Here is a 21,870-nt window from a genome sequence, read left to right as displayed (position 1 = left end):
AATAACCTAAAGAGTAAAAGAAAAAGGGATATTTTACCCTTACCAACCCCCCATGTGACGCACCTGTTTTTTTTAAATTTAAAAAATTTGAATTTAGAATCTTATTCACAACGAAATGTTTATGCAGTACACCAATTTTCAAAATTTAATTCTAAAGGGTTTTAAAGTTATAGAGAAAAAATTGTCTTCAAGGGGTCCTATTCAAAGGGGCGCAGCTCCCTTAGGAAGCAATTTCGAACCCATATTAATATGAACTTTTTGCCTTATTTTTATACAAGGATTACGCCCCTGAAAGGATGCCGCTTACTTTTGAATCACCCTGTATATTTGATTTTGTGGAGAAGAACATTATTCTCTTAACATATTGCTAGAACATTTTTCTAACTATATTCTTGGTTTTGCTTTGTTTACCCAAAGATTATGGTCTAGGTAGTTTTTACAGTTAGCTAGTAAACTTTCAATAATGGGCTAGGTTCTTCTAGCTAAATTCTTCATGGTAAGTTTTGTCTATATTCTAGTTTGTGGTATGCTAAGTTGCACTGATTATCATTTACATACAAAGAATATACTAATCCTGTTACAATGCAATAATAAAATGTTACATATATGATATATTACAGATATATCCGTACAACATATCATTAACCGATCCAAAATATGTGTGTATCCTTAATATAACATTTTAATATTGCCCAGATATTAATGAACTTTATTGCAAGGGAATTACTGCTTACCTTAGTTTGACTTTGAGTAAAATTTACTTATTGATCGGCAGTTTTTTTTATTTATGCTTTTGCTGTAGAATAAATAAACGCCAAAAATTAAGGTTAAAATTATACTGCCCCCATCGGCCTGTATATAACGTACCCAAGATAAAAAGGGCCAGTACGAGGATCTCCATAACCGTAAGACATTCGGATAGTTGGTTAAATTCAAAGAATATTGTGACTTTGGGTGCTCAGTAACATGTTGCTTTAAAATCCAAAAAATTTCAAGAAGTTCTGGAAATATCCGAAAAACAAACTAAATTTCGAAAAAAATTAACAAACACACCAATATATAACACATAAAAAATTACAAAATAAAAAAAATCTACGTCGGCAGTCGATGTTTAAAAAGATTACCTTTATTTTCTTACCAGAAATATCATCCTATTGTAGTGAATTCCAATATATTATTGAGTTTTGAACACCAATATTCGAAGTTGTTATTTGCTTTTTCGTTTTTATAAACGTAATTTTCAACATACCCCCAAAAAAAGAAATCTAAGGAGTAATGTCATGAAGATGTGCTGGCCATGGCGTTTTGAAATATGTACTGATATGTCTTCTTGGAAATCTAGTTGATAGATATTCCCTAACTAGTCTGGCAGTATGAGCTCATTCTTGTTGAAACCAGTGGTTTCAAATTTTTGCAAGAGACTAATTAATTAAGGGTTGCACTAAATCGTTTTGCAGTAATTTAAGGAAACGCTCATAATTCAAATTGTGATGGTAAATAAAATGGCCTAAAATTCTTCCTGTCACAATACCAACCTATACAGATCGTGTTTTTGTTCGTTACTTATAGGAAACCGCATAGAGGCGAAATTTTGCAACGTCGCGCGTGTACGAGTGCCTGCGACAGAGCACCACCCCGGCCGGCCCGAGGACGGGATTAGTAAACATCTGACTTTCATGCGAGTTGCGTCATTTGGCGACAAAATGTCCCAAAATATTACGCAAAAAATTCAGGCATTTTTAAAATATTTATGCTAATGTGGGTTTTACAGACATGACAATGTGTAAAACCCGCATAGAATTGTAATCTTAAAATGCTTAATATGCTGTATTTTGTATAATGAAAATTAAAGCGTTATTCTAATAAAAAATAAAATATTAACTCTGATAAAAATATAATAAAAAATCAGAAATAAAACTCTAATAAACAAGCTTAACAACATATCATTTTTTAACTAAAAGGCTTAAATAAACCGCCTTCTTTCGCTAAACAGAAACTTAACCTATCGTAAAAGCTATTTCGCACCTCCAAAAGAGTTTCAGGTAAAATGAAATTGTCACCTTCGACAATTTTATTTCGCAACTCCTCTAAATTTGTTGGCCTACTAAATTCATGCTTGTAAATGGTCTGCTTAAGGTAACCCCACAGATAAAAGTCATTTGGAGACAAATCTGAGGCTGAAGGCTATTTTATATCGCCAGTCCCTTTAATAAGGCGGTTAGGAAAAGTATTTGTTAAAAATTCTTTTACCCTAGCCGCATTATGTTCAGGACAGCCATCTTGCTGAAAATAAACCGATCTCAGTTCTACATCAGGTAGGCTTTGAATGGCAGGAAGAACTTGGTTTTGCAGCAACTCAAGGTACTTTTGGGCGTTTAAAGTGCCATAAATAAAAAACGGCCCTATAACATTGTCGCCCAAAATACCTGCCCAAACATTCAATTTCTGAGGATACTGGATACGAAACTTAAAAACTTCTGTGCTCATTTTCCTGAGACCAATACCGAATAATAGAAGGATTTTGTTTGCCATGTAATGGAAAAGAAGATTCATTAGAAAACAAAATATTTTTTAAAAAATATTCGTTTTCATTTGCCTTTTCAGGAAATATTTCCTAAGTTTTTGAATACTTGAAACATTTTTACCCATATTTTTTCCACATACGAGCAATAGTTTAATTGCTCATTCCCAGTTCCTCTTCAACACTTCTAGTGGACCGTGTCGAATCAAGTTCTAGGGTACTTCAAACCATTTCTTCCCGCCGTTTTATACCCTGGACCACTTCAACAGGTGGTTCTTGACGTTTTGTGTGGCATTTTTTATAATCTTGAAGACAAAAAGATGTCTCAAAATTTGTAACTACATTTAAAACCGTTTTTGCACAAGGAATCGGTCTATTCGCAAATGTCACTAAAAACAAATCTTTACATTGTACTGCCGAATTGCCTCCATAAAACTATTTAATTAGTTGAACTCTTTCGGAAGGGGTATAAACAGCCATAGTGAAAAAAACACGAAAATAACGCCCAAAAATTATTAGTGCAACGTGCAGTAACACAGCAAGGTGAGGTCTGCTGACTCCCGGTTCAAAAAATAAAAACGAAAAATGACGCGGTCTGCAAGCCGCAACCAAGCGGTGTTACCATTATTTTGGGTAATACGTAGCTCACGATAACACGATCTATATATTAAATCTAAAAGGCACCTGGCGTTGTACTTCTTTCACCAAACAAGGATTTTCTGTGGCCCAGACCAGTGTGATCTGGTTAGGAGAATCTTCATTATCTTGTCATTTTCTCGTATTACTCGCAAAATGTTCAACGCCTCTCTGCATTACCGGGTGTTAGTCCTTGACAAAATCTGTATATATACGGACGAAACTTGTAGTATTTTAAAATAAATTACGCCATGGATTTAATGATTACGCATTATTTTCAATTTCCCGTGTTGAATAACCACGATTTTTGGTAACAGCTAATAATACGTTACTTAGTTTTTATCGGGAATATTGCAATCTAACTTAATTCCTTAAGATTCTTATGTTTGGCTGCCATCTTTCGGGATATTTATTCAAATACATCTGCTTCACGTTATTACAATTTCGATAACTTAAAATGCAACAAGCTGTTATTAACAATGTGTTCCGTGAAATAATTCATAATTCATAAGACTACTATTTTGTTTCCAAAGCCTTCTTTCTTCTAAGGCATCGAAAATATTTAATATATTTGCTTTAAAAGCAGCTGGTGTTACACTGCTATAAGTTAAAGTAAATGATCAGTCGCCAGATTTCTTGTAGAGGGTTCAAGCCACTACAGGAGTAATATTGCCCAAATCAATTGTTAAAATCGGAAAAACGCAGCTGATAGAGTGATGAAAATTTAAAAAGCCCAATTAAAATTTTCCATAAGTTCTGAAGATTTGCGTGGTTACAATTTTAAAATCGTCAGTCAAATAAAAACAATTTATATTGGCGATTCTCTAAAAAAAAAACAAATAAAAAATAATTCCAATGAAAACCCCCATAGAAAAATTTCATCAAAAATAGTCATACATAAAAAAACGTTAGCCATCAGTAAATAATCAACATAATTCTATCTCCGTCCAACTTCAAACCGATAACCAGGCTCCTAAAAGAAAACGACGTTTCAGCTGTCTATAATCGCACTAGAAGAAGTTATAACATTCTTACCATTCGTAAGAAGCTTAGAAGTGACGTTTTAGAAGTAAATTAAAATTAAACACTCGTTGCAAAAAAATAGTCAACTGATTTTACACACTTATGGCATTTTATTATAACATATATGTTAAGTCACATTTCTATTTAATCAAGTAGCGTAAATCCACGAGCCTTACTGTCTGCTGAAGAAATGGAATGTGAGAAGCATTTTAAACAAACTACGACTCGGGATAACATACAAATACAAATACAAAAAGATTTTATTTCTCAATTTTATAATGAAGTTATATTTTTGTGTTCATTTATTTTATTATGACAAATAGGAGTGTCTCTCAATTAAAACAACCGCTTACCTGCACCATCAGTAAACTGTAGTACAAGTGAGACAACCCATTTAAAGACCTTAAAGAACTATTTACATTCCAGTTGCAATAAATACTTTTTAAATATTTATGAGCCAAAACTAAAAGGACCTATATTTCAATAGGAATGTAAAAACATAAAAAAATCAAGAAAAATAATAATAAAAAAAAGAAATGCACACTCATGAAGGTATAGACCTTCAATGGGGAATGGGGATACCAGCTTAGATAAGGAGGCAGCGCTGATGCGAGAAAGCGAGAAGAAGGACCGGCATGCAGAGAAATGCAGATGAACAGGCGAGACTAGTGGGAGACACGTAAAACTGTTTTTTTTTGCAAGTACATATAAGAAAACAAACAAAAAGCAAAATTAATTATTATTTTGACCCAAAAATATTTTTAATTTAACTTGTTTAAAAAAGCTTTGGAGAGGTAATTCCTTTAGTTCTTGAGAGAGACTTTTCCACATCTGAACAGCAACAAATTTAATAGAACGCCTAAAAGCTGCTGATCTGTGGATAGGTACAGAAAAATCGTTATTTTGAGTTGCATGAGAATGGACAAATTCTTGAAGCTGGTGTCTTAAATATTCCGGTTGTCCTCTTTTTATGACTCTGTATACAAACATGTGCATGTGTAGTCTTCTATTATTCATATTAAGAATTTGATTAGCGTTAAGATACGGTGTTATGTGATGTCTATATGGAATGTTATATGCCAATCTTATGGAGGAATTTTGAACTCTTTGAATAGCCTTTTTGATACCTACAGATAAGGAATCTCCATAAATTACGTCCCCATAATCGAACAAAGACAAAACCAGACTTTTACAAAGTTGATATTTCTGTTTTGGGATGAGAAATGTTTTTATTTTATAAAGCTGCCTTAATCTTAGATATGCAGCTTTAATTTTGTTTTTAACATGGGATTCGAAACCCATGGATTGGTCGAAAATTATACCCAAGTTTTTTGCTTCTGCTACTATTGGGATTTTTGTATCATTTATTTCAATAGAAATGGTATTTTTTATATTTTCCCTTAATAAATTCTTTTCCGACAATATCAGATTTTTTTATTTAGTGGCATTCAACTTAAAGTTGTGATTCTCTGCCCAAGCATTTAGGTTTAATAAGTCTAAATTCAGTTTTTCTTGAACTGTATTTAAATTTTCGCAGCTCACAGGTATGTATATTTGGGAGTCATCAGCATATTGTTATAATCTCGAGTACTTTATTGTTTCCTGCATATCTGACACATATATTGAAAAAAGCAGGGGTGAGAGTATCGACTCCTGGGGTAGTCTTTGAGCAAATGTGGAGACCTGATTAACGACCACACAACTCTATCGATTATGTAGATAATCCTTTAGAAAATCGATACCCTCATGACACACCAAAAAATTGTAATTTTGCTAATAATAATTCGTGATTTATGGTATCGAAGGCTTTACTGAAGTCCAGTAATGCCATACAAGTAGGATGATTTTGTTCCTCGTTAATTCTTATGTCGTTTAATATGTTTACTAAAGCCGTCGAAATGCTAAAATTTTTCCTAAATCCAGATTGGCAAACCGGAATTATATTAAAAGATTCGGCAAAACTAAATATCTGATTATAAAATATAATATGTTTCTCAATGACCTTAGATCTAGCTGGCAGTATATTTATTGGTCTTAAATCTGAAATTTCCTTTGGCTCTACTATCTTAGCTATAGGCTTTATAATTGACGGGTTTCTGGGAAAAACAGCATTAGTCACTTTTTATTGAAATTGAGTTGGCAACGCTGTTGCGTTCTACATGTTTCAATGCTGCTCTCTGATGTTTAGATTTCCCGTAAAATGCACATATCTCCATCTAAAATGCGTTTAAAGAATCGTCGGTTCCATAAGAACGACATTAGTCAACATTTGTTTTCCATAAAAACAACACTTGTCAACGACAAGTGTTGTTTTTTTGAGAAACGATATATTATACAAAGTTAGGTTAGAATAGTGTTTATTGTTGGTTAAACGTGTCTTGTGTCAAATTAACATTTACTATCACAAATATGGAATATGAAAGACAAAATCCAGCGAACAATACTGAAATACCAGAAAAAAAGAAGCCAAAAATCAATAAAAGGACATTGGATAAAATAGCCAGGGTTAAAGGTCAACCTTTTTTTTAATAATAAAGGAATAGCCAAGCCTGCTAGAGTTACTGGGCCAGATTACAGGTTAGTTATGAGTTAAGGTATATATTTTATAGCTTTTTTTTAAATAACACATATTTTATAGATGTGCTCATTTGAAATGCTTTGAGAAGATTACAGAAGATAAAACAAATACCACTTTAACCAAATTTAATATGCTCGAATCTAAAGATGCCCAGAACAGTCATCTTGCTGGTAATAGATATTATAACATAATATGCTTTAATAGTAAATCTTATAATATATTTTTTTAGGATTAATATCATTTGGCCCCCCACGGCAAAGACGTAGTCGTAGAAGACATCAAGATATGCCACAGGATAATGAAAATCATGAAGTGGAAGATGCTGTGGATGAGCCTTTACTACAAAAACATAAACATCTAGCTTCTTATAAATACAAAATAAGAGATAGAGTCAATGAAGTGCTGGTGTGTGCCAAAGCATTTTGTAGCATATATGGAATCTCAAAAGAAAGATTGCGACGAATAAGGTTATGTCTTGTAAAAACAGGAAAATCTCCAAAGGACAGACGGGGTCATCATGCAAATACACCTCGAAAAACTGACAGAAGAGTGTACACTACTCTTCGTGATCATATAAAATCTTTTAAGTGTCGATAGTCTCATTATTTTCGCAGAGGTAATCCAAATGTATACTACTTACCAGAAACTTTAAGTTTCAAAAAAATGTATAAAATGTTTTGTGAAGAAAATGCAGATATACTAATTTCGAAAGTCACTTATATGCACCAAATCCCGAGTAAGTCCTTTAAAATCCTTTTTTTTTATCACGCCTAGAGCTTTTAGGAGCTTTATTGTTAGATAAATTAATTGCAAATTGTCACTTAATTCTAAAACTTGAAATAAGTCAAACATTTTTGTGGGCAGACTCCACAATTGTGCTTTCCTGGATAGCAAATGAGCCTAGAATCTGGAACACATTCGTTGCAGATCGGGAAGAAATTCATCGATTAACAAATATTGCAGATTGAAATTATATTTTGTCTGAAGAAAACCCGGCTGATATAATTTCCGGCGGGTCAATTATAACATTTAATTGGCTCAAAACTATAGCTTCACGGGCCTAGTTTCTCGACTGTTTCTAATTTTACTCGTTCAAGGGATTATGTGCCTGATATTAAAAAACGGTCAGATATAGCTTTTGTTGTACAAGATAATTTAAATACACAATTTGTTGAAAATATTTCGAGTTTGAATAAACTTTACGGCTCGTCGCATACTGTTTAAAATTCTTTAATAAACTGAAATTCTCGAAATAGCAGCGATTCGATGGAAGGTTGAGTTCTTTTGAACTAAATCGATCGTAATTAACTTTAATAAAGTTAGTATAATATCAACATTTCTCATCAGAACTTCATAAGCTTGAGCTTAAGCAATGTGTATCAAAAAAAGTAAGCTTAAAGCTTTATCACCATTTATCGATCAATATGGTATGATCAGGGTTGGTGGAAGATTAAGGAATTCAAAACAATTATGACGTAAAACATTCCGTAGTTCTTCCCGCCAAGCATACTATTAGACAACTTATTATTGATAGCGAACATAAACGTACCTTTCATTCCGGTATTGATAGAACTTCATGCATATCTCTTGTAAGGCAAAAATACTGGCACAGAGATATACAGCTCCGCACGCGGAGTGAAACTGGCCACTTAAAGGCAAGCAAGTGGTAAAATCATATATTAGAAAATGCGTTCCATATTTTAAAGCAAAACTGAATATCATCGTGGGTCACTTCATCACGTCCGCTTTTGTCTATTGCAGTGGATTATTGCAGGACCATTCGAATAAAAAGATAAGAAGGGTAGATCGAACAAGGTTCACATTAAAGTTATTACTGATTTGACTAGTGGTGGTTTTTTAAGTATGTTAAAAAGGTTCGTTTTCAGGAGAAGTTTGTTCCTATGTTTACAGTGACAATGCTACTAATTTTTTAGGCGCGAATAACGATGTACTCTTAAATCAGAAATGAATTGATTCGCAGGTTGTTCAGAATTACATAAATTACTCTAATATTGAATGGCATTTTATGTCGGCGACATCGCCACATTTCGGTGGTCTACATGAAGCAGCAGTAAAGTCCTGCAAGCATCATTTAAAACGTATTATGAATGAGACGCGGTTATATTACGAGGAGCTTTATACTTTAACCACCCAAATCGAGGCAATTTTAAATTCAAGGCCGCTTGTTCCTTTATTATCCGATCCCAATGACTTGCAAGCGATCAAATCGGCCCATTTTTTTAGTTGGTCACGAGCTCACAGCATTGCCTGAGCGAAATTTGTTGGATGATAAGACCAACTTTGTCAGGAGGTACCGCCATCTTCATCTTATAGGACAGCATTACTGGTCTCGCTGGCGGAAGGAATATGTTCACCACTTACAGCAAATTTGGTGCTGACTTCAATATTGGCAGTTTGGTACTAGTTAAAGAAGACTATTTTTCTCCGATGTGCTGGCCTTTGACTATTGTACAGTTACACCCTAGAAAGGACAATGTCACTCGTGTGGTAACCATAAAAATTAAAGGTGGTCTATTCAAGAGAAGCATCACCAGACTCGCGTTGTTGCCAACAGAGTGAACTCAATAGACTTAAATAGACTGTTAGAGTGCTAATTAATTTATTTATTAGTATTAGTAGTTAATTAGCCTATTTAGTTTAAATCGTTTGTTTTCTTTAATTGAAGTCCAGCCTTTCAAGGGGCGATTATGTTAAGTCATATTTGTATTTAATCAAGCGTTTTCAATTTTGTTAACTTCGGCAACGCCCCTTCTCTTTGTCATTGTTCACGTACGAAATACGGCAAGAGAGAGAGAATCTTGGGTTGTACGTTAAGACGTTAAGGTGCTGCATTGCTACGCTCGCGGCAAATGGCTGTAATTCTCCATATCACGTGTAAATAAAAATTGAATATTGCTGTTTGCCCGCCACTTAGGCTATCGAAATGATTCGCAAATGCCGAAAACAGCTGATTCATTCGCGGTGATTAAGATCATTACAAATTAAACACTAGACTTTTTACTGCCGCTGTCTAGAAATAAATATGTATGTAAAGAAAATAAAAAATAATTTACTGCTATAAAATAAAAATAAAAGAGGATAGTTTAGAGAATAGTGAGCCCTATAGGTGGTACTTTTAACTAAAAATACTATATTTTTAAGGACTAGAGATGAACAACTATTTACAATTCTTAAGACGATTTCTCCATACCATTTATTAGGCTATCCTAGATAGTAAATGTTTGGAGAGGAAATTGAGAGAATAAGCTAAAATACCCATTTTAGCCCCCAAAACAATTTCTAAACATCGAGAAAAACAAAACAAAATAAATCAGCTCTTTGACTACGTCAAAGTCGATTTATATATAGTCTAGACAAAGTCAATGTAAAGTGGGACTTCTAATACTTCACAAGAATTTTTAAAAACTATTTGGAAACTATAAACACGCCTAAAGAAGTACAACATAAATAATACTTACAAAATATTGACAAGAAAAATTAAGCAGAAAGCAATATTTCTGGTCTAATTTTAATACTTTTTCGATTCTATTAAATAATTCCTGTCAAAATTAAGTAGTATAATTAGTGTTTTAATGTGATAGAAAGATTGAATTTGATTGCAAAATGTAAATATGTGATAATTAAGAGTTTAATAAATATATCACACTATAAAATATCTTGATTATTGGAATATTTATTGAAACAAAGCAATCGAGTACCGAATACCGCTTGCACCAATATTCAAATAGGAGCTGTGGAAAAATAGGTAGTATATTTGGAAGGGGTACTGACATTCCTATTCCGTTTGTTGATATTCCATTGGTTGAATCATGACCAGATGTTGTGACGAATATACACGAAAGCCAACTTAGCAGTTCGTTAACGAAACCAAATTGTGGTAACTAAGTTTTTACTAAGTATTTAAAAAATTTGTGATCTATTTTCTTAACAGGCACTGAAACTGATTTTCAAAATTTTAAATATTTTTACATGAAATAGGAATCGCTAATTAAGATTGTTGTGGTTATTAAGAGGATGCAATTAATATTTAATTGGTTAGAGTTATTGCTTCTAAAATATTAGCTAACGTATTTAGTTAACCTGTTTTTCTCAGTGTATCACTATCACCTGCACTATTTTATTCTATGTCTTAGTAAAAACAAATATTACAGACGTTAAATATTTAAGAGCTTTAAAAATAATGCTACTATAATAATTAGAATGTTTTAAATAATTATTAAATTTATAATGAAAAATACAATACTAACTGGATTAAGTATTGGTTATTTAATGAAGAAGAAAGCTACTACATCGAAGATAGTTTTTCATCGCAGTATTGAAAGGTATCTTTTAAGACCTTTACCTATGCCAGTGCTGTGTAGGATTATGAAGATTTATTTTCTTGTATTTATTTACGATTTTTTTCGCTTTCTCAGATCTAAGCATCGAAAGTTTTTAAATTGTATCTATACAGTGCTTTCATTTCAAAACGATCCACCCTTAAAAACTTTCTTAAAAAAAAAAAAAAAAAAAAAAAAAAAAACATGTCAAATTAGATATTTAGGGGACGTTTAATTATGCATTTACTGAAGTTCTGTCAATCACCTCCTCACCTCCAGCTAACCTCACTTTAATATGTCAAATGGGAGCCCCCATCGTGTGATACATCATAGTAAGGAGCGTAAAATTCTCTATTCAACGGTACTAAAAGAAATAAAATCGGTAGATGTGTAAGCAAATAGTTAGCGAAAATGTCTAGAAATAATGAATATTTTATTAACGCCAAACTTTGGTATGTCAAATGGCTACCCCATGGTGTGATACATTATTTTAAAAGGCATTTATTATGCTATCAATGGTTGTAAGAAAAAATAAAATTGATTGACCAAGAAGCAATTAAAGTGTAAATCGGTAGGGTAGAAAAACAAATTTAATTAGTTTAACAAATTTATTTTATTAAATGTTCAAAATGCGCGCCGTTATTAGCAAGACAATAAAAAAGCCTATTTTCAAACTCCTTACAAACATTGGCAAGGGTCTGCCCGCTAATTTCTCTGCATTCTTGAAATATTTTATTTTTTAAATTCTCAATACTCTCAGGTGGGATTTTATAAACTTTGCTTTTTAAGTAGCCCCAAAGAAAAAAGTCTAGTGGGGTTAGGTCCGGAGACCGCGCAGGTCATTCGATTGCACCACGTCTGCCAATCTACTTTTCTCGAAAATTTTCATCAAGCCACTCTCCAAGTACCAAAGTGTAGTGCGCGGGAGCTCCATCCTGCTGAAAATGTATATTATTTTCATTCAGTAATATAGCACCATGTTGATTTACTTGATTTTCCATAGATTGGATGATGGAAGGGTATATTGCATTTTTTAAAAGGTTTAAATAAATTTCGCCAGTCAAATTTTTAAAAAAAAAAATGGCATGATTATTTCATTCCCATAAATTCCTGCCCAAACATTAATTTTTTGGGGATATTGGGTATGGCCTTCCCGAAAAACATGCGGATTTTCATTATCTCAGTATCTACAGTTATGTCTGTTCACCAGGCCATTTAAAAAAAAGTCGATTCGTCACTGAACCAATGTTCTTCAATAAATGGGGATCGTCATTAATTCGCTGGCACATCACTTCACAAAATTGAATTCTCCTATCAAAATCATCTTCTCCGAGTTCATGAAGAATATGAATTTTATAAGGAAAGAACTTATTTTTTTTAAACTTTATGTACCGAACCAGTGGAAATATTTGTTAGTTTTGCGGCCTTTGGTATAGACAAAGTTGGATCCATAGCAAATTGTCCTAGTACTTCAACTTGGCATGCTTCATCGACAACTCTATTTTCATATTTTTTCTTATTGTAAATCGATCCCGTCTCTTCAAATTTTCGTATCAACTCTAATACGTATTTATGACTCACGTTTTTATCTTGATACCTTTCTTTAAATTCTCTCGCGGTTCTGCGAGCACACCGATCTTGAGCTCCATAAAGGAAAATTATTTCTATTCTTTCGGCTAGCGTATACACCATTTTATAAACTCACTGTTTTAACTAAAATTGAATAATTGCACGCATCACACTGACAGTTTTAACAATAATAAATCGCCTGCTTTTTAAGCGCCTTGTATGGTATGGCAGTGTTTTTTTGTACCTATTAGGTAGGTTTCGCAAAAAAATAAGTGAAATAAATACACATACAAAGTTATAAGACTGCAAAGATTTTTGCAAAAAATTTGAAGACACTCTTTTTTCTCGCAAATAACGGTACACATTTTTTACTTAACCCTGGAATGCCATTGTACGTAATATTTACGTGCGGACAGTACTATTTAGCGTGTCACTACAATTTTATTACCTTCTCCCACCTTGGCGCTCAGTAGTGCTTTGAGCGGTCTATCAGGAGTATGACACGCCTGAACTAATTTGATCTGTGTATTTACAGTATTGGTTGAAGCCGAATTTCTAAAAGCCGACATGTATTTTTTACGTAGCCATAGTATTAACCGTATTTTATTTAGGATGTAATTTTGACGTGGTAATAGTGATAAGCATTAGATATAGCCTAGATAGCAAGTATTAGATTACCAAAAAATATCTCAAAAAAGTTTAACAGATGTAAGTGGTTAGGTAGTGACTCTGACGATAGCGTAGCCGATCCTAATTTTGCTCCTGGTAAGAACGACATTGAGGAAATGTATGAGAATAACTTGAAACACACATTTTGTTAGCCAGGTACTTTTCAAATTTCTAAAAGACGTCAAAACTCTAATATTGTTCAAGCTAGGTTGTCTACCCCAGGTACTTCGGTAAGTTTGTTTTTTGCTTTTTGATATATATACACATATATTGTAATGCCTATTTTAGGATAACCTAGTAACGCCTGATGAAGTTACTCACTCTAGACTGCATAGTTGTTCCACAGGTTAAAAATTTACTAGGCAAAAATGGTTGTATGTGGAAAACTTAACCTAAAAAGAGAGGAAAAATACCATCCATAAATATTGATCATGTGAGACCAGATCCAACAGAAGAGGCTAAGTAATTGCTACAACCAGTTACACACTTTCAGTGATTTTTCCTTGATACACTCTTAAACAAAGTCTTATTTATTTTACACAAATCAGGAAATTAGACAAAAGACAAAATAAAAATTATAAAGTGGCATCAATAAATATAATATATATATAAACTGTATCTGAAATAAATCTGGTGGAATTTAAATCGCTTTTGGGTCCATACATACTTTCTGCTGCTTTAAAAGACAACCACTTATCAACAAAAATTTGCTTTAATAAAACTTTTTCAAGCAAGGGACGCTTTGAATTTTTGACTGCGTAAAAGAAGTTACAAACCAGGCACGTACAATTAGTAGGGTTTAGAGGAAAATATCCTTTCAGGATGTACATTTCAAATAAACTGTCCAAGTATGGTCTAAAAATTGTAATGCTTTGTGATGAGGCGACGAAATATTTAATCAACGCCTCACCATATCTGGGTAAATCAACAAATACATATGGTAAACCATTAGTTGAAGAAGCCTATTCATTGAATCACAGAAACGTACCATGAATAATTGGTTTACGTCTGTGCCATAAGTAGATCGGTTTGTAGCAAAACCATATAGTCTTACGGTAGTGGGCACTATTCGGAAGATTAAAGCCCATCTGCCACTACAAATAATAAAGAAAATAAAAATGAACGACAAGTTGGAACTACAATTTTTGTATATAGTCACAAAAGTACTTTAGTTTTATATAAAGCAAAGCAAAATAAAACAGTAAATCTTATTTCCAGAATGCACACCACTATTGGAAAAATTAAACCTGATTTAAAAAAGCCATATATTACAGAAACTTACAACTCAACTAAAGGGTCAGTTGATACCTTTGATTAAATGTGCCAAAATATGTTATACTAACCGTAAAACTAGACGATGACCTTTGAGTTTTTGTTTTTATAACATGATTAACATGGCATGTATTAACTCGTATTTAATATATTTTCAGAATATTATTTGGCAAGCGGAAAAAACCATTATGTAGACAAACTTATATATGACTGAACAAGAAAAATATATAGAACCTATTGCAGAGGATAACCAAAGAGAAAAAATTATTCAACTTGTCCTTCAGCTAAGAGACCTATGACAGTTACCTACTGTCCCAAATGCAAAAAACCGATTTTTGAGGACCTTTAAATTAAAATATGTCAGTAATGTTTTTAGTTTTTTTCTACCTTTTTTATCCACGTTTATAAATTTTATATTCAATATATATTTATAAAAACAGTATTTTTTCAATTCTTTTATTTTCTGCTAGGTAATCCTTTTAAGAGTTTAATGTTTCAAGTATTTTAATATATACATAAATTTTACGTAGCAATAGTATTAGCGATAGTATTCCAGGGTTAAAAAAAAAAATAATTTGCTTGAACTAAATGTACTGTTTGTTACCACACATTTTAACTTCTAAATTGCTTGTATTTTTTTTTTTTTGATGATCTATTATAAAAAATGTAAGAATTTTAAAATGATGTAGGTACCACACTCAAAGTATTATTAATAAACATTTAAAATACCAAAGTTTGGCGTAAATAAAATATTCGTTATTTCTAGACATTTTCGCTAACTATTTGCTTACACATTTACCGATTTAATTTTTTTTTGGTACGGTTGAATAGAGAATTTTACGCTGCTTACTATGATGTATCACACGATAGGGGTTCCCATTTGACATATTAAAGTGAGGTTAGCTGGGGGTGAGGAGGTGATTGACAGAACTTCAGTAAATGTATAATTAAACGTCCCCCTGTATATCTAATTTGACGTGTTTTTTTTTTTTTTTTTGAAGAAACTTATTAAGGGTGGAGCGTTTTGAAATGAAAGCACTGTATGTAGAGTAAAAATTAATATATAATAGATTAAAACGATTAAAACTTGTATTACCATATCTAAATTCAATAACTAGGCAATATTTCCTACTATACATAGGAAAAAATTATATCTTTATTTAGATCCTTTCCAATCTCAAAGTCCCGGAAAAAAACTTCGTTAGCACCTTGCGTCTTTCCAGCAAAAATTTAATAAAACCAAGCTGGATGGAAAAATCTCTTATATCGGCCATTGAGTTTTAGGTCATTACTTATGAAAATGCCAAACTTTACTTCTCATAAAAGTTTTTAAGTATAGGGATTCTGGGCTTGGCTTTTAAATTTATCTGAAATCGAAATTTTTAAAGATTTTTTGTTTGGGTAATTTTTATTTTATGAATAGATTCATTTTACTAAGAATAGTACGACAAAGTAGTAAGGATAGAAATTCGATATTGTATAGTGAATCAATCAATAAGAGGATTTTATGCACGTAACATACAAAATATTTCCTATTACGAAAGAAAACGTTAAAAACGATCAAACTGTACTAAATTACTTAACGGGCTAGTGCATAATAAATATCAAAGTCAAATATGAAAACAATTTGAAAATTAAAATTTATTAATGGTATATGTTAAAAAAAGATTGTTTTGGCTCCTATTTGTCGAAATTATAAACACCGAGAAACCAGCTTTTCCGGAATGATTGGTGGCATACTGGACGACGTCTAAAAGGCTCGCGAGAATCGTCCAGAACACCATTGAGCTGAATATACAGGGTGTTAGTAAATAAGTGCGACAAACTTCAGAGAGTGATTCAGCATTGAAAAATAAGGATAGTTATAAAAACATATGTCTGCAAATGTTAGTTAGTTAAAGTTTTTGTTAAAAAGGCGCGCATACGGGTAATGATCTGAATTTTTGTAAAGAAAACAATAGTATGCCATTGAGATATTTCAAATTAAAAATAATTTTTGAATTCCTCGTTCAATTTGTGACCAAATACCTCTTATATGTTTTTTTGTATGTGGCGCTGTTTTTATACAAAAAAAATCTTGACGCGTATTTTTCCTTTACAGCTCAAATACAGTAAAAATAAATATTTCTAGTAGTCGTGAGGGATCGTGTTTTATGCTGAAGTAAATAACACTAGTGTAAATATATTTGTTGACCTTTTTCGACTGTTTTAATTCACATCTAAAGAACGGGAAAAACGCTACAGTATCGTGCCTTCTTTGGTCTTTGCTTCCTGACTCCCGGAATATCCCGACATTCTAATAAACCTATCGTTGTTCTCATTTATTACTTTTCGTGCTAAATTTGTTTTTTTATAAAGCTTAAATGTTTAACATCTTGTATAATAAGGACTCTGAAATAATAACTATGAATAGCGTAAACCTTAAACCAAAGAAAAGGAACTCTTGTTAATTATCGATCAAATAATTCATTTTGGAGGAAAAAAAACGAATTAAACACAGTTATTCATACGAAGAAATTCTATTTTAGGATGTTTAATCTAAAAAAGTACATGTTTTAAAAAATGCATTGTGGTTCTGAAAAATACCTGACAAAGAATGTAAATAATTTTTAATTTTAATTAAGAATTTTCGTTTATTGAGCATGCAGATGTGCATCTTAAGTAAGATCTAGCATCTTGCAATGTATTGTCAAAAAGGTGGTATAAAAATAGATTTTCTAATCACACAATTTCAAATCAAAAGAATTTCAACCAAATGAGGTGATTCCACTTACTAAGGTGATATTATTGACTTTCTTTATTGTAAGTTTAGGAATTTTTGGGAAAAAAAGTACTGATGCTAATCAGAAAGGAGTACGTACGGTACAATTGAAGGAAAATATGTTAGATGCTATCGCTGATACTCCTTCAATGAGTTCTCGAAAATTAGCCACTTAGCTTAATACACCAAAGACAATATACCTAAAGTGCTTCCAGAAGAGCTGTTATACCCATATTATCTTCAAAAAGTGCATAAACTAACTCCTGAAGATTTTCCTCGTACAATCCAGTTCGCGAACTGGCTATTAGATCAGCAGCGAACTAATCAACACCTCATTAGCATTATTCTTTTTATCCAGGAAGCAGGGTTTGCCAAAAATGGTATTGTGAATTTCCATAACTCGCATGTATGCATATATGTAGCCCTTCATACCGCTGTTGTTTCTCATCATCAACATTAGTTCCAATTAATTAATATCTGGGCAGAAATCAATGGCAATTTTTGATTGGGCCATTCATATTATCGCCACGATTTAATGGAGAACTTTATTTGGAGTTCTTTTAGAACAGTCTTTTATATTTAATAGAGCATTTTCCATTTGCCATCCGCCAAAACATGCATTTTATGCATGATAAAACCCCACATTATTTCAGCGTTGCTGTGAGAAGCCACCTGATTAATGTTTTTCCAAACCGTTGGATAAGTAGAGGAGGATACATTGCCTGGCCTTCTCGGTTTCCCGATCTAACGCAATTGGATTTTTGCCTATGATGGGGTCACCTCAAAACGTTGGTGTATTCAACTCCTGTAGATGCTTGGGAGGAACTTTTACAGATAATCAGAATTCATTGTGATGTGATAAGGAACAATCCGGGATTGTTGTGGCGAGTACAGCAGCTCACGATTCGTCATACCCGCGAGTGTATCAGACCTCACGGAGTCCAAGTTGAACATACTTATAAAGTTTTTAATTAATTGTTTCGAATTATTATCTTCTTTATTTATTATATTCTTTTTTCAGATTTTTTTTCGTTTTAAGAAAAACATAGGTTTATAGTTTTTCAAACAATTTTGTTAAGGTTTATGTATCGTATTGATCTCTAATGATTAAATCAATAATTTATTTTTTTAAATATTTTCAACTAAATTTACCGTCTCTATTATTGACAAAAAGATTAAGCATCTCTACTTAAAATTATTTAAAGTTTAATACTGCAAACTGCACCTAATCTCACACCTATTTTATGTTGGTTGTCTTTTTTTATATCAATATGTTCGAATATTCCTTCTTTTACGTACCAATATTTTTCCCCTCCCAACACGAAAGATCAAGGCAATAATTTTTGGACAACCAGCAGTAAGACAAAAGCAAATCGAGTATTGCCAAATCCCTCACTCTCGATACTCGGCCGCATTTTTTAAACGGCCAAAGTGTCCGAATGATTTAGTGAAATCACGCACGCGGTCACCTGCAGATCCAGTAGTTAAAGGTATGTCAAAATCCATTTAGAAATCCCTCCAGAAAAACAGTCCATTTTTAGTTCATTGTATTTCTCGCCCCTTCTGAGCCTTTCTAAGAACCACACTGCATTTTTAAAAACATGTACTTTTTCAGATTAAATAACTTAAAATTAAATTTCTTTGTTGTTTAAATAACTGTCGCATCGCTGAAAAAAAGAACATATAATGGTTCTTTTTAATGAAAATAAAACAGTGATTCCTTAATTATTTTCTTTTCTTTAAAATGGTTTCTTTAGTTTAAAATTCAAGCTATCCGTATTTATTATTTTAGAGTCTTTATCATGTATGCTAAAAATTTAAGCACTATAATGTACAATCTAGTTCGCCCTTGGTAAATGTGTTTTAAGGACTCTGTTTTAAGAGGTCTCTAGTAGTGTTAATCACGTGAAATTTGTATTAACTTATACCAAGTACTTCAAAAGTCATTCAAGAAAAACCGATTTCCAGCCGTGTCTTCGTAGGTTACTTTCCCATATTTTCTGGGACAACCTGTATATTAATTTGATTATTCATTATCAAATAACATAGATCGGAGAAATTCATAAGATCCAAAGTAGTGTTAATTCTTTTATATTGCTATTCCTCGTTTTTTACCACATTTATTTTTACACATCGACTTAGGTAAAATACTCGTATAATAAGGTCCTGTGTCTAAAGTGAATACTTTGGGTAGTAGGAAAAATATATTTTCTTACGGTTACTTTTTCACATAAATCATAAATTATTTACTGGTCAATAATAAAATGCATTTAATTAGTCAAAATTTATAATATTAATATAAGTTTATAAGTATATAAGTACAAATAGAAAACATTATATTTAATTTAACCATTTATTCTGCATAAATAAAGTACAAAGTGAATGCACTGTATAATACAAAAGAGTGATAGCATGAAATAAATAATAAATGCCTTCTATAAATATTGAATTAATTCTTAATTTGATACACAGGTAACTTGTCGCACTATACCATTTCATGTCTTTATTGTTGATGTTGTTGTATGTCTTCAGTGTTGAATTTCCACAATTGTTCAATTCCATCAGTATTGTCTAGCAGCGTTGATTGAAGAGGCCTGAAGATACGCATATTTACGGGCAAAAACGTGACCCAAAAAGCGCGCGGCGGGTAGATGGCGCCACGCTCAAACGCGCGCGGAAATCTTTTTGCCGTTTGTGTCTCATTATTGTTTAGCGGAGCTCGCCAGCATCGTCTAAGGGAGTTTTTGCATGTTTGGCGTATTATTTTGTTTTATTATTGTTTTGAATTATGTCAAATTCAAGCAAAATTAACGAGTGTGCTTATCGGGGATGTACTAATACTAGGAAGAGAAAAAACAATTCTCTTAGTTTTTTGAAAATTCTTTTAGTTTTTTTAAATGGGAAACTGAAAAATACCAGCAAACGAGAGAAAAACAAACTTCTAAGAAGCCGCGTAGCAAAATACGTATCGTATCTAATCAATGATTGAAAATTAAATCTTGCCTCTTCAGTCAATGTTTAAACAAATAAAATAAAAAATATTGATAAAGATTGTTTAAATAATCTTTATATGTAAATACTTTTACTACCATTTATTTATGATTATTTCGTTATGTAAAATTTTCTGCTAAAAATATATACGAGCCCCGTCTTATTTCAGTTGGCCCGCTTAGTAAAAAATGAATTTATTATTCTTTTATCGAATCTTTATTCCACAATATTACAATACCAAAAAGTATCTCATATAAACATTATGTGTTATCTCTAAAATTAGAAGAACTAGCAAGAAATTTGGGATAGTTTTAATCAGGGGTAGTATCAGAACTTAATAAACCCCATGCCTCAAAGAATTGCGACTGTTTTAAAAAATAAATATATGTTCAATATAAATGAGTTTACTTTCCCATTTTGTTGTGTTTATAGAGTAAGTAAAGCTTATTATTTGTTTAAAACTATATAACACTATAAAATTTGTCTTTTTTTTTTGGTGTTTAAACAGAAATTATTAAGAATTTTCAATTGGGCCAACTGAAGTGGGACGGGGCTCGTATAATATGAACAATGTAATTACATGGCGATTATTCATAATGCCCAATGCCCGGGCAATTTAAGAAATATGATGCTATTTATCAAACCAGAATATTAACCCAAAAATAATCCAATTTTACCATTTTCTTTGGTTGGATATATAGGGTTGGACTGTTTTTGGGTTATGTATGCTGCTTATGTATTTTTGAAATCAATTATTTTCTTGGGTATTGGTAATTGTTAAAACATAAAATTTATCTTGCTTCTGTTAACATATAATTTTAATAACGTTTCGGTCTTCATATTCTTGACCTTTATCAAATCTACAATAGACATTTTTAGATTTAAAAAAAATACATTTAAAAGTTTTCAGCTAAAAACTTACCCTATAAAACATAAAAGTCAATCTAAAGGTGAGTAACATATACAGGGTGTTCCGTTGATCATGTTACAAACTTCTATGGCAGATAGAAAACGTCAAAAGAAAAACAAAAGTTCATATAAACATGGGTCCGGAAAAGCTTCCTCAGGGAGCTAGAGCTCTTTGAAAATAACCTTTAAAAACTAGTTTTTTTTTAATAGCTCCGGAACTACTTTAGCTATCGCAACCAATTTTGGGAGGTAAATTATTGTTAGTACGTTTATTCTTTTAAACCTACTAAATAAAAAAAATATTTATCAGGGGCTTCAGAATCAGGATAGTATTTGGTAAATTTGGGCCCATTTCTTTAAGACTTTAATTTCTGTCCCAACATGGTTTGGACATTAGATTATGATGTTCCTATACTTTTTACATAAAAAAAGGTGCTCTTAGTAAAAGTCGGTAAATATCACCGTTTTTGTGGAAATTGACTAAAACCAAACTATGATGCTGTATCTTGAATTAATTATTTTAATAATAATAATGCTAATTCATTGCCACTGTCAGTATTTTTTACATGATATTAATTCCCTTTTTATTACGGTTAAGTAA

General features: G+C 32.1%; 1 long non-coding RNA gene across 1 annotated transcript; it reads left to right on the top strand.

Moving 5' to 3' along the window:
- The first annotated feature begins 6,558 nt into the window (after positions 1-6,558).
- On the top strand, positions 6,559-7,435 carry LOC126734545 (uncharacterized). Its single transcript, XR_007660079.1, has 3 exons — positions 6,559-6,757; positions 6,819-6,928; positions 6,988-7,435. It is a non-coding gene; the product is annotated as an uncharacterized LOC126734545 (long non-coding RNA).
- The last annotated feature ends 14,435 nt before the right edge of the window (positions 7,436-21,870 follow it).

Source organism: Anthonomus grandis, chromosome 3 (genome assembly GCF_022605725.1).
Source record: "Anthonomus grandis grandis chromosome 3, icAntGran1.3, whole genome shotgun sequence".
In the NCBI taxonomy this organism is placed as follows: Eukaryota; Metazoa; Arthropoda; class Insecta; order Coleoptera; family Curculionidae; genus Anthonomus; species Anthonomus grandis.
Note: the sequence above shows the minus strand (reverse complement) of the source record. Positions and strands in the feature narration are given on the sequence as shown.